Source organism: Lygodium microphyllum, chromosome 12 (genome assembly GCF_053477565.2).
Source record: "Lygodium microphyllum isolate KBCC chromosome 12, Lygodium_microphyllum_v1.1.10, whole genome shotgun sequence".
Lineage (NCBI taxonomy): Eukaryota > Viridiplantae > Streptophyta > Polypodiopsida > Schizaeales > Lygodiaceae > Lygodium > Lygodium microphyllum.
Window position 1 is genome coordinate 40,908,434 of NC_141146.1, and position 15,018 is coordinate 40,923,451.

The following is a 15,018-nucleotide window of genomic DNA, read 5'->3' on the forward strand; positions in this document are numbered from 1 at the left end:
GTGGTGGGAAGTTTCTAAGGGCCAATAATTGCGATGTTGATTTTTGAATTATCAATCCATCCATAATTTTGGTGTGCGATAAAACTGTATAGGAATGGGATGAAACTTCACACGCGCACTCGTTCAGTGGCCAAGAGCCCAAATTATTTTTTTTGAAAAAAAAAATGCTTGCAGACCCCTGGTCCGAAGTCTAGCATCTAGAGCCACTTTCCTGCCAAGAAAGTGGCTCTAGATGCCAGACTTTGAACCTGGCAGGAAAGTGGCTCCAGATGCTAGATGCTAGGACCCCTAGTCCGAGGTCTTGTGCTTGGAGCCACTTTCCTAGCAGAAAAGTGGCTCCTGATGCTAGACTTCGGACTAGGGTCTACAGGCAGTCTAGCGTTTGGAGCCACTTTCCTTTCCCAAAAGGCCTGCAGACTCCTGGTCCGAGTAGGGTCTGCAGTCTTTTTTTTTTCAAAAAAATAATTTGGGCTCTTGGCCACCTAAGGAGTGACCTGTGTGAAGTTTCGTTGCATTCTAATAAAAGGTTATGGATTTACGATCACACGATGGATAGTGCGTATGAAGCTGCATTCACTCGGTTTTTGGGTTTAAATGGGTTAATTATTTATTCTTTTTCTCATTTTAACATCTTTCTTTCTTTAGTTCCTCCATTCTCACACCCTCAACCTTTGTCTCTTTTCCATCTTGCCCTCCTCGAGCTTGCATGGCACGCACCAAGCAAGCATGTCACCGTTTTGACCCCAAGAAGACTTCACACCAAGGCTCCCTACCTGGAGCACAAGGTGGAGCCTCCTCTAGTGTAGCAGCACATGCTCCCCATAGTGCACAACGACCACCACATAAGAAGAGGAGATGGAAACTAGGCACTATCACCCTTCAAGAGATAAGGAGAATCTTCTCCCATGCTTCATGTTTATAGTGAATTAGAGAAGAGGGCTTGTGGTTGAGAAGTGGAGCTCTTTGTGGAGGGGGATCTTGGAAAGATCAGTGATCTGATGCTCAGATCATAAATCTGATGGTTCCATTGGCTCCGAAAGGGGGGTAAAGCGCCAAGATACTTGGTTAGAAAGCTCTCAGTTCACTCCTTCTTCTTTTCTCTGTTCAAAGTGCTGTCCACTGCCTGTGTACTGCGATCGCGGCGCGCGCGATTTCGCAAATCCCCCCTTTTTTTTTCTTTTTATAAAATCTCCAAACTAACTAAAATATCACTTGTCTTTCCTTTTAAATGACATCCAGTTCTAAAAATCTCCATATCTTTTTTTAGGATAATATCTAAAATATCTAAAATATACCCAAAATCTAATGTTTTTGGACCATCCAACTATACACATTAACCTAGTGATTAATATAACTCATAAGTCTCATTCACATTGTAATTTACATGAAGGGTGACTACAATCCTTTTTAATCCGAGAAAAATATCGGATTTATGACTTTCGATTTTTTTAAATAAAAATATTTTAAATTAAATAAAAATTATTAATAATTAATGTTAGTTAGTTTTTACCTTAGTTAGTCTTTAGTTAGTAATCTTACTAACTTATTAATTGAATAACTAACTTTTAAACTAACCAACTAACTTTTATTGTGCGGAGATATTACATCCTCCTCCCCTTAGAGAAATCGAGATGTCCTCATCTTGAGAAAAACGGGGGGTATCATTTTGGAACTTGTGGGTTATGGGCCCACCATGCTTTTGCTGCGCTACTCTGATCTCTCACAGACATACGGTCTTTTGAAAAAACAACCTATGGTATTTGATACATTTGAGTCTTGGTTACAATAGAAAATTTATTGTAGTTACATCTCATGGATACCTTCTAGGTTTTTCCTAAGCACTTGGTATATTCTAGATCACTGGAGCTTGTACGGCTTATTTATTGTAAGATTAAGTTCTCTTCGAGTTCCATTGGGACAATTGATATAGTTATGTCCTGTAAACGCCCCGAACAACGTAGTATGCTTAACAATTATGATATTTGCTTGTTTTCGAGATTTAATATAAAAGAGAATGAACACTTAAAGCTGAAAATGAAAATTACTCACAAAATTACAGCCATGAAAATGTAAAAGTAATGGAGACAAGATTGAGGGTTGAAGATGGGCAACCCCCCCCGAAGGAATGTATTTCTGCTCAATCCAAGTCCCTTAGGGAAGAGCTCAGTTACAATCAACCTGAGAGTGAGAAGAAGTAATTCTCACTCTCACAAGATCATGCAAAGATGTACAAACACACATGCATTATCTATTATGCAATGATAAGAACAGATTTCTTTACAGTATGAGAGAAGAAAAAGGGGAATTCAGCCTTTCTCCATCGTTGATCAGCAGTACATGGATAGAGCTTGCTTCTTGTAGCTAAAATGGAAGAAAGAGCTCAAGAAGGAGGTGCTGTAATGAATTTACAGGCTTGCTATCTTGTAAAACAACAGTGATAGAAGAGGGAATATGGAAGAATTTGATAATGGAGAAGTGGGGGATGATGATGGGGATGGATGGGGCCAGTTTCTGGCTATTTGTGGGTGCTGTACATGAGTTTACAGCAAAGAAAAATGATGATCAATGAAGAAAAACGAGCTCTTATTTATAGGAGAGGGGAGAGCTAGTACAAAAGGGGAAAGTGGAGTAGCACAAGACAAGTGTCCAGCCACATGTCATGAGATGTGACAAGTGGTGGGACACTTGGAAACTTGTGTGACAAGTGTCTTGACACTTGTCTCTTCTCTATGGCCTTCCTTTTTGGGTTGAATACTGTCAAGAATAGAAACAACCAAATTTAGTAAGCACAGTCAGAGTACAGAACTTACTATTTTTAGAATGACATCCCTATTTTTTAGGACTAGCAATTTTAGGCTAATTCGAGGCTCCTAAAATTTAGGGACCTCCTAAAATTTAGGGATCTCCTAAAATTTAGGGACCCCCCCAATATGGGTATCATATGAAAGCTTTTTCCGTGTACATCGCAAAAATGGTATCCGAATCTTCATGTGACTTTCCTATGCAAAGAAATGTGCATTTCAAGCTTCAGCCCACACATGCACATTATACAAGCATTTCATGATCATGCCATCTTGTTGATTGTAACTGTCTATTCTGGTGGATCTAGCCCACACTTCAAGGCATCAATCCTTTCTGTGTGCAAGTCTAACCTTGATATGCGTGAGTTCTAGTCACAGGCGCCCAATCGGGTCATATAGGTGGAAGTGTGAACTATCTTTTCTCTAACCCACCGTGTGGGTCCACCATAACCTGTGACCACTCATCAGTGGCCAGCTCCAATGCACTTTTCTTTATATCTAATTAGTGCAAAGGAAATAAATTTAATAAATCATTATATAGACAAATTAATGAAAAATGATACAAATTCTGTTTCTATAGAGTTGTGACAGCCCTCTGGCTTTTATTCAGCTGTCCTCAGCTGAAAAGCTTCTTGATATTGTTGTAGAATATTTGGGTAATCCTTCATGAATTTTTCATCTACCCACTGTGCATCTGTTGTGGGTAGATTCTTGAATTTTAGCAAGAATTTTCGTGTCACAAGGCCACTTCTCGTGGTTCGATCCTTGAGAAACAAAATCTTTTCAGGTTCCAAGAGTTGCTCTGTTTCTTCAACTTCTGGGGGATCTTCAGTAATGGGTTCCTTTGGTTCTGGTCCTATGTAAGGTTTTAGCAAACTTACATGAAAAGCATTGTGTATTTTCCAATGATTAGGAAGCTCAAGTCGATAAGAAACTTCATTTATTTTCTCAATCACTTTGAAGGGTCCAAAGTATCTACTGGAGAGCTTTGGAAAAGATGAATTTTGACCAGAACCTTGTTTGAGCCTGCTTTTATCAAACTTTAGCAAGACATATTGACCTTTTTCAAAAGCCAAAGGTCTTCTTCGTTTATCTGCTTGCTTCTTTTGTCGCTCTTGGGAAACTTTGATAGTGGCTCGAACTTGATCCATTATGGTTTTTAAATCTGAAGCAAACTCATCAGCAGCAAAAATCTTATCTTTAGTGCGAATAATTGGAGGGGGAATCACTTTACCCTGTACTATTTCATTTGGAGCTTTCCCTGTGGATGAGTGCACTGTATTGTTGTAAGCAAACTCCAATAATGGAAGATATTTCTCCCATTGTGACTTATGTTCACTAACATAAGCTTTCAACATATCCAAAAGAGTGAGATTCATCACCTCTGTTTGGCCGTCAGTTTGAGGATGAAAAGCTGAGGAGAACTTTAAAGTGGTTCCCAAATTCTCAAATAAAGCACGCCAAAAGTTACTTGTGAATTTGGAGTCTCTATCTGAAATGATCTCAGAAGGCATACCATGTAATCTGAAGATATGTTGAATGAAAAGCCTTGCAGCTTGTGCGGATTTCAATGTTTTATGACATGGAATAAAATGTGATTGTTTGCTGAATCTATCAATTATGACCCAAATCATATCATGACCTTGAGGTGTTCTTGGAATACCTGAGATGAAATCCATTGTGATAGATTCCCATAGATCTTTGGGCATTGGAAGAGGTTGTAACAATCCTGGAATCTTCTGCCTATCATATTTGGATTTTTGGCATACCAGACAAGCCTCGATGAAGTTATGTGTATCTTTTCGTAATGTTGGCCAATAAAAGTAGCGCTCAATTGCACTTAGAGTGGCTGCCCTCCCTCTATGCATTGCATAAGGGGGTTCATGACTTTCTTTAAGCACCTTTTGTCGAACAGGAAGAGTGACACAAAGGCGATTGTTCATGAGAAGGTAACCGTCTTTGATGGAATAATCTGGATGAGAACCTCCTTGCTGTAAATTTGACCAAATTGCTTTTCTCCACATCATTTAGACGGCGGCTTTCAAAGGCTACGGCATGGCCTTCTTGATTTAGCACTGCACCAATACAATCACCGCAAGCATCTGCTTCCACCGCAAATGGTTTTACCAGATCTGGAATGATAAGAACAGGTCCAGAAGTAAGAGCTGTTTTCAGCCTTGTGAAGGCTGCCTTCTCTTTTTCCTTCCATTGGAAAGAGATCTTCGCATAAGCCAAGAAACGATCGCACCTCATGTACATCACGAAGATGAGGCCATTCTTGGATTATCCTGATCTTTTCAGGATCCATCTGAATCCCTTCAAAAGAGATGACATGCCCAAGGTAATTTATTTTATGCATGAAAAATTCACTCTTTTTACCATTTACCAAGAGTTGATTTTGTTGTAGTAATTGTAGAACAATTTCCAAGTGTTGATGATGCTCCTCTTCATTCTTGCTAAAGACAAGAATATCATCAAAGAAAGTACCGACATATTGTCGATGCTCTCTAAAGATGCGCTCCATCATTCGATTAAAGGTGGCTGGTGCATTGGTTAATCCGAAAGGAACCACCAAGAATTCATAAAGACCGTATGAAGTGTGGAAAGCAGTTTTGTGTACATCTTGTGGTATTACCCTAATTTGATGGTAACCACTCTTTAGATCAATGCGGCTGAAAACCTTTGAGCCTCCTAGACGATCCAAAATGTCGTCAATTCTGGGAATAGGAAACCGATTCTTCACGGTGATTTTGTTGAGGGCTCGATAATCAATGCACATCCTGTATGTGCCATCTTTCTTTTGAACAAGAAGAACCGGTGAACAAAATGGTGAGCTACTTGGCCTAATTAGCCCACGGTTGAGTAGATCTTTGACTTGCTTTCTGATTTCTTCTTGTTGAGGACGGCTCACACGGTATGGTGCTATATTAGGAGGAGAACTGCCCAAGATAATATCAATATGATGGTCTTCTGGCCTTTCTGGGGGAAGCTGATAAGGAAGATCTTCCAAAAAACAATCTTTATACTTTTCCAAGAGCTGAAGTTGCTCTTGGTTTTCAGCATTCATATTATCTTTTACATCAGTGACATAAAGCAGACAACATTGAACACAATCCTTAATTGCTCTAGAGACTTGCATATGGCTTACCATAGGTATGGTGTCTCCAGAAATTCCAGCTTGGATCTCGTACTTCTTGCCTTTGTTGGTGAGTTCTACCTTCTTTTTCTGAGAGAAGATGGTTGAATCTACTCTATGATTCCAGGGCATGCCAAGAATCACATCGCAACCATCAAGGTCTCCGATACAGAAGGTATCTTCGTCACTGTAGCCTTGAATTTGAAACTTGAGCTTGCCAATGTAGGGTATCACAGTCTTCACTGTGTCACATTCATCAGCATTTAAAGCTTGGCGAACTTCTGCCGAAGTGTCCATCTCTTCATTCTTTAATCCAAGCTCTTTAGCTAATTGCAAGGAAATGATATTTTCATTCGCCCCAAGATCTATCAAGAATAGTGCTTGCTTACCTTGCAACTGTCCCCAAGCTTTTAATAATTTGCGCGTCTCTGGAGTGTGAGTTGTGTTTGCAACTACATCACTGATAGCATTGATTTTCACTGGCGACTTAGGCTTGTTGTCAGAAACCTTGCTTTGTCCCTTGTTTGGACATTGCTTCGCTATGTGGCCTGTTTGTCCACATTTAAAGCACTTCCCTTCTTTCATGAAGCGTTGCTTTTCTTCTTCGGAAAGTTGCTTTGCTTGTGGATATAGATTGGAGCAAAATTGAGGAGCATTAGGAGGTGCATAGGGCTTCATCTTCTTTTGATTTGATGGTGGCTGCTTTTGCCACTGTTTTTGTCCTTCATTTGGGGCTGAATACTCCTCATCATCAGCTACTCTCTTCTTATCATTCTTTTGGAATGATTTGTTGCCATTGTGCTCCATTTCCCATGTCTCAGCATGGTCAATGAGTTCCCTGAGACTAGAACAATGATAATGATTAAGAGCAGTATGAAGTTTAAAATGCAAACCTCCTTGAAACTTCCTAAGCTTTTCCGAACTGCTGATCTTCTTGAAATGTTGGACCTTCAAAAGTAGCTCCCAAAATCTCTTGGTATAGTCACCAAGTGACTCATTTTTCCTTTGCCAAAGCCGATCCCATTCCATTTTTACATCTCTTTTGAAATGAACAGGAAGAAATTGGCTTTGTATCAGGCGAACAAAGGACTGCCATGATTTTGGGGCAGCATGATCATATTCCAACCCCGTCCACCAAGTATGGGCCAAGTCAGTTAAATGTAAAGCTGCAAACTTAATCTTTTCTTTTTCTTTATACTTGTCACGACCATACAAAATTTGAAATTGACGAATAAACTTCAAAAGAAGATCAGGATTTCGGGAACCATCATACATACTGAACTTGATCTTCTTTTCAAGTTGAGATAGTGACTTAGTCTTCTTCTTCTTCTTATGCCTTCGTCCATGCTCGGATATTGAGGTTGAAGATGATGAAGTGCTTGATGGGGATGAAGATGGAGACGAGGGTGAAGAATGTCAACGCCTTTGACGATGATGAGGTCTTCCACGAGAAGGGTGTGACTCTTCATTACTAGAAGAGGATCCATCAGAATAGGCGCCAGATGACTTTGAAGAAGAGGATGAGCCTCGACGCGATCTCTTTCTTTGTCTTGAAGTAGAATGGGACTGCCTCTTAGAAGTAGTTGGACTTCTTGATCGGCTCCTTTCATTGGTATGGCTTTGTCTTCTTGAAGTAGATGGGCTTCTTTCCTTGAATTCTTTGGGATTCTCAACTTTTTCTAGTTTGAGAAGTTGCTCACGAATTTGCTGATTCTCCTCTCTAAGACTTTGAATGGCTTGAAGGATAGCACTCGATTGATCCATTGAGACTAAAGAAAAAAAATATGCTCAAGCACTCAATGCAAGGGCTGAAAACAAACAAACTTATAGTTGTAAGCACTACTAGTGTTGGGGGTGAGGACCGAGCCAAAGCTCTGATACCACTGTAAACGCCCCGAACAACGTAGTATGCTTAACAATTATGATATTTGCTTGTTTTCGAGATTTAATATAAAAGAGAATGAACACTTAAAGCTGAAAATGAAAATTACTCACAAAATTATAGCCATGAAAATGTAAAAGTAATGGAGACAAGATTGAGGGTTGAAGATGGGCAACCCCCCCCCCCGAAGGAATGTATTTTTGCTCAACCCAAGTCCCTTAGGGAAGAGCTCAGTTACAATCAACCTGAGAGTGAGAAGAAGTAATTCTCACTCTCACAAGATCATGCAAAGATTTACAAACACACATGCATTATCTATTATGCAATGATAAGAACAGATTTCTTTACAGTATGAGAGAAGGAAAAGGGGAATTCAGCCTTTCTCCATCGTTGATCAGCAGTACATGGATAGAGCTTGCTTCTTGTAGCTAAAATGGAAGAAAGAGCTCAAGAAGGAGGTGCTGTAATGAATTTACAGGCTTGCTATCTTGTAAAACAACAGTGATAGAAGAGGGAATATGGAAGAATTTGATAATGGAGAAGTGGGGGATGATGATGGGGATGGATGGGGCCAGTTTTTGGCTATCTGTGGGTGCTGTACATGAGTTTACAGCAAAGAAAAATGATGATCAATGAAGAAAAACGAGCTCTTATTTATAGGAGAGGGGAGAGCTAGTACAAAAGGGGAAAGTGGAGTAGCACAAGACAAGTGTCCAGCCACATGTCATGAGATGTGACAAGTGGTGGGACACTTGGAAACTTGTGTGACAAGTGTCTTGACACTTGTCTCTTCTCTATGGCCTTCCTTTTTGGGTTGAATACTGTCAAGAATAGAAACAACCAAATTTAGTAAGCACAGTCAGAGTACAGAACTTACTATTTTTAGAATGACATCCCTATTTTTTAGGACTAGCATTTTTAGGCTAATTCGAGGCTCCTAAAATTTAGGGACCTCCTAAAATTTAGGGATCTCCTAAAATTTAGGGACCCCCCCAATATGGGTATCATATGAAAGCTTTTTCCGTGTACATCGCAAAAATGGTATCCGAATCTTCATGTGACTTTCCTATGCAAAGAAATGTGCATTTCAAGCTTCAGCCCACACATGCACATTATACAAGCATTTCATGATCATGCCATCTTGTTGATTGTAACTGTCTGTTCTGGTGGATCTAGCCCACACTTCAAGGCATCAATCCTTTCTGTGTGCGAGTCTAACCCTGATATGCGTGAGTTCTAGTCACAGGCACCCAATCGGGTCATATAAGTGGAAGTGTGAACTATCTTTTCTCTAACCCACCGTGTGGGTCCACCATAACCTGTGACCACTCATCAGTGGCCAGCTCCAATGCACTTTTCTTTATATCTAATTAGTGCAAAGGAAATAAATTTAATAAATCATTATATAGACAAATTAATGAAAAAGGATACAAATTCTGTTTCTATAGAGTTGTGACATGTCCAATGTTGTGGCACTCAGAGCATCGGTGTTTAGGGTGCTTTGGACATTCCCTTTTGAAATGACCTAACTCCCTGCAATAGAAACAACGCGGAGCTTTATCACTTGTGGTCACAAGATTTTTGGTTGTCCTTGGTAGGATTTTCTTCTTTAGACCAAAGTGTCCTAGGATTCTTTTAGCAGATTGAAGTGGTCCTTTATCTTGGAAACTACATTTCCAGATTGTCCTGTCCTTTGTTCGGGACCGAGCTCCATGGAAAATTGGCTTTGCTTGTAATACTAAAGAATACTTCCAAGCTTCGATATTCTGGTAAGACCCAATCTATATTAGTTGAGAAGAAATGACTTAAGAGAAATTCATTGCACATTATAACTATCATTCCTTGCCAGAGTATCTCTAATCATTTGCAAGTTCTAGGGTCAAAATAGACGCAACTCATAATACTCAAGTTAACTGTAGTTACAAGAGTAAAGTTTATTCCGATACAAGTTGTATTTCATGTTGATAAAATTTCTAGGATTTCTAATAATCCTGAAGTGGTGTAGTAGGTTCTAAGTCTTCGTCTTCGTCTGATTCCTCTATATATCCGAAGACTGCACTTGTGTAGCTTCGTTTTCTTGGAGGCTCCATAGCTTTTGGACTTAAGTTAGGGCAATTTGCTTGGACATGTCCTAGCTCATTGCAATGGAAACATTGGTAGTAGGGACATCTCCTACGGATGTGCCCTATCTCTCCACATGTATGGCATCTCTTACCTAGATCTCGAGAGTCATCTTTACTACAATTTTTTGATTTAAATTCTTGGATGATTGGATTTGCTTGGAGTAATGCATCTTGCAAGTCTGTTGGATGCATTGCTTCAAGACGGTGGTTCAGAGGAGTGTTTAGGCCATGGCAAAACTTGGATACTTGCGCGCAATATCCATAGGTGGTGCGTATTTTAGTAGGGTTACAAACTTTGAGTAGTAAGCATCCAAAGTTAATTCTAGGCCCGGCACTCCCAGGGAATGTTTCGAGTTTTGTCGCCTAGGGTTTCCCGAATCCGCCTCGCAACAGAACGTTCACGACCAAACCCACTAGGATCGACCTGAAATTCGGGTTCCTAGTTGTCAAGGTCTCTTGTTAGCATTCTAGTGTCGGATTTTGGACATCCTACTTTACGCAGAGATACCCAATCCGAAGCAGATCCATGCCGTACTTGGTTCAAAGAGAATGGGAAACGAGAGGGATGTGTTGCTCAACCTCTTTGCCCATAGGACATAATCCCATTTCGGTCCCCTAAAACGGTATGAATCGGGTTCTAACCTAACAATACCTAAAGGTCGAATGATGATAAAAACTTATGAGAAGCCTCCCAGTTCTCTGGGACCACCCTGCCGTAGGACGGACCCGTCGGGGATTTCTCCCACCCGCTTCCCTTAATAGCTTTAGTTTTCTAATTAGGTCCTACCACATTTATGTGTGACACTTAAAGCCAGCTTCATTAATTAAGCTTTTTAGGGAACAGGGTTCGTTCGCATAACTTATAGCACAGACACGAAAATAGAGCAAAGCAATCTATTGACAAACAAGATCAAATAAGTTCCTTAACTTATCTTCAAGTTAATCTTTGTCTCCCGCCCATACATGAGAAATTATGTATCGCTTCTGTCCAACAGAAGTATCCCTTTTGCCCTACAGAAGTAATTGGTCCAATTCACATGGCACCACAAACTCAATCATTTTTCTAGAATAGGATCTCCCAACATGCCTAGATGTTGGGGGCCACTGAGGTCTTCAACTCCATTCTAGACCTAGCAAGGGGTGTCCAGAGCTCCAACTGACCCGCAAGCTGTCTAGGAGCTAAACATCATTCCCGTGGTTGGCCTTTTCACCACTCGACCTTCGGCCCATGAATCGAGCAATGCCCTCTCGGGTTAATATGCGGTGCGACCATGGAGGTGATCCACCCGTACAATATATCCTTCCTTAATTAAATCCTTTAAGAATCAAGCACAAACAAGGCATTCAGCCTAATATCATTTTCCAAGAAAACATTCATTTATTCCCATGGCGACTTGTCATCACAGACCCTTGCCATGCATTTACCATAAATCACAAGCACTTGGAATAATCATCCAAACAACAACTAACAACTAGTTGAATATAAAAGTATTTAGGATGTTGTTCGATCAATCAACAAAACCAATTGCATTCTTTCTAACCAATGCAAAAATAGATGATATAACATTTTCATCGTATATTTGCTCTTCCCCTTGGGATCTAAGAGCAATACTATGCGAACATGATCTTAACACTTCCTTCCTTTGGCTAGGGCATATGTTAAGGGTTCAAACACTATTCATGATGTAAGTTCTATGGGTCACTTACCTTGATTGATAACCCAACCCTGGATTTGGGTTGGCAAAAGTCATCGTTATCCAATGGATCTCAAGACATCTTAGTTTTAACCCTTATGATTAATTTCTTGTACTAGCTCTTACTCAAGTCATGAGGCAACTAGAAATTTATCCTCATATATCAAATATGTTATAGGCATAACGTGTGAATACTTAATAAGATAAGTGCGAGATGATCTCAAGTAATTAGACTCCTAGGCTCTTAGGCTAAGTACTTTTGAAGTATCTAAACAATAAAACTAGTACTTTCTATTCATGATTCTCAATGTCGTATTCTTTTAGTAATTATGCTATTTGTAACCCTTGATTATACCTTAATCTAGCACTTGTATGCACAATCCTTTAATGTCGTTCTTTTGATGACTATGCCATTCATAATGCTTGACTAATTCTTCCTTGTAATTGCTCTACTAGCAAATAATTCATATGTAACTAGGTGCAATTATCTTCCCTTAATATATGCACTTCACAAACTCCATCTTCCGAGTAGGCGAGATGAAATTTATCCTTTCCCAAGACCTATTCTCGTGCAATAGTATGGGGCCTAACGTATCTCATACGAGAATCAAAGCAAGCATCTATCAATTTGAAAATACATTACTTACGACCGGAACTGTAGTTGGATTGACAATGATACCTTTGCCCAAAGCCTTGTTGTTGGTTGCGGAATTGTCATTCGCACGCAACATTCTTCACTTGGAGGCCATTGTCCGCAAGTAGACTCAAGAGATTAAGAAGGTGGAATAGATTCAAGATGGGAGATTGTAAGAGAAGATGGTTAAGTCGAGGATCGAGATAGAGGGAATTGAGCTAATTCTCTTCCTTGCAGCCTCTCGAGGTGACTCTTCTCTCTCTCTCTCTCTCAAGCTCTCTTTCAAGCTCTTCCTCACAATCTCTTGGAGGGTATCCTTCTCTCTACCTCTCTCTCGCAGTCTCTCGGGGTCTCCTTATGCTTTTTATGCCTCTCCCATGCTTCATATTTATAGTGAATTAGAGAAGAGGGCTTGTGATTGAGAAATGGAGCTCTTTGTGGAGGGGGATCTTGGAAAGATCAGTGATCTGATGCTCAGATCATAAATCTGATGGTTCCATTGACTCCGAAAGGGGGGTAAAACTCCAAGACACTTGATTAGAAAGCTCTCAGTTCACTCCTTCTTTTCTCTGTTCGAAGTGCTGTCCACTGCCTGTGTACTGCGATCGCAGCGCGTGCGATTTTGCGAATCCCCCCCCTTTTTTTTTCTTTTTATAAAATCTCCAAACTAACTAAAATATCACTTGTCTTTCCTTTTAAATGATATCCAGTTCTAAAAATCTTCATTTTTTTTTAGGATAATAACTAAAATATACTAGCTTTGCCCAAAATCTAATGTTTTTGGACCATCCAACTATACACATTAACCTAGTGATTAATATAACTCATAAGTCTCATTCACGTTGTAATTTACATGAAGGGTGACTACAGTCCTTTTTAATCCGAGAAAAATATCAGATTTATGACTTTCGATTTTTTTAAATAAAAATATTTTAAATTAAATAAAAATTATTAATAATTAATGTTAGTTAGTTTTTACCTTAGTTAGTCTTTAGTTAGTAATCTTACTAACTTATTAATTGACTAACTAACTTTTAAACTAACCAACTAACTTTTATTGTGCGGAGATATCCATTTATTTATATATACATAATATCTCATGCAATGTATACTAAATTCAAATAATTGAGTAAAGTTGTTTTGTTTTGTTTCTTGAAATGCACAACTCTTAATTTTTGTTGAATGTATGAATGCATAGAAAGTAGTAATATGTACGGATACGAGTTACGTTATTGTTTATGCACAATCGCAAGTGCAACACTACGTGTTGACATAATTAAATTGGATTATGTTAACATATGCAAATGCGTCATTCACGTACGATACATTATTGTCACACTTACACGAACTACACATTTATTCAATAAATATTTATTTATAAGGAAAAAGTAAAATATATTATATTCATCAAGAAAAATACATGCGATGGCTGATAGTGATGGCAGATATAAAAAGCTGATAGCCAACAAGAACTCTCAATTGTTCCTTGGCTTTTTCATCGGTGGAGCGAAGGGGCCAGCTTCAATGAAAATATAAGTTTCTTATTTGCTTCAAAAATGATGCATTTCCCCTTCAGCTCTTTCTCTAGTAGAAGTGGATTTGACACTTTAGCAAGGTCACCTAATGTAACAAGCACACACATTGCTCCACCATGCTTGGTCAAACAAGTAAAGAAGCTTTGACCGCTTGATTAGCACCACCTTCTCCAAGCTAGATGTATAGATATCACTCGAAAAGATCCAAGCTCGAATTTTCATGATTATTTCTTGTCCTCGTAGTGAGCACTTCTTATGGAATATTACCAAGTTTGCAACAAGGTTGCCAATGTACTCCTTCAGACCTGAGTTCTTCCGTCGATCCACATGCAGAGCTCTCCTTGCCTTGATACAAACTCATCTATATACAGTATGTCTTGAATGACAAAGTCAAATCAAACAATATATTTAGCAACTAATCTAGATTTATCAAAAAGTGACGAAACTTGGTGGTAGGGTGTGTCGTGTCCCCCGGAGTTCACCGGTGAAATCTTGGTAAAAAATGATGCATGCAATTGCTAGAAAGTGGCCCTAGATGCCAGACTTCAAACAGGCCCTAGACTCCAAGGTAGCTCTCCAGGCATCATTTTTTGCCAAGATTTCACCGGTGGACTTTGGGGACCAATGCACCCTACCGTCAAGTTTCATCACATAAAAATATGTGATAGTTAGAAATCTCACCTTCTCCAGATCATCTTGTATCGTCATTTTGTCGTGTGTCAGCGAGGCACCTCTTTGGGTAGAGGGATCTACAAACTCCTTAGTAGGAAGCTGGGGCCTTAGGTCTGAATAGATCATGCTATAGTGCTTCAATTTCAACATTCGGCACAAGGGAATCTTCTTCAACTAAGGTAATATGCTCATGTGCTGCTATGATGGCATTCACTGTATCTAAGCTTGTGCCATCATATCTTCCAATCTCTGCCATCGTCGGATGCACATCCATGTAATCATAGTCGATTAGGTCTTCCATCAATTCCCTGACTAGGATGGAAAAAAACTCTTCTTCCTTCATTTCCCAGTATTGCAACACATCTGATAGAAGCAAGTATTGTATACCATCTACTTCAATGGGCATCAAGGAGGCAAGGTTGGGCTTGTCAACTTGTGACTGTTCTGAAGAAGATGGCACCATGAGAGCCAATCCTTTCTCTGCCACCACACCTGATGTTCCTCTTCAACATTTATAAGTTCTTCAATTGGTTCTTCTCCC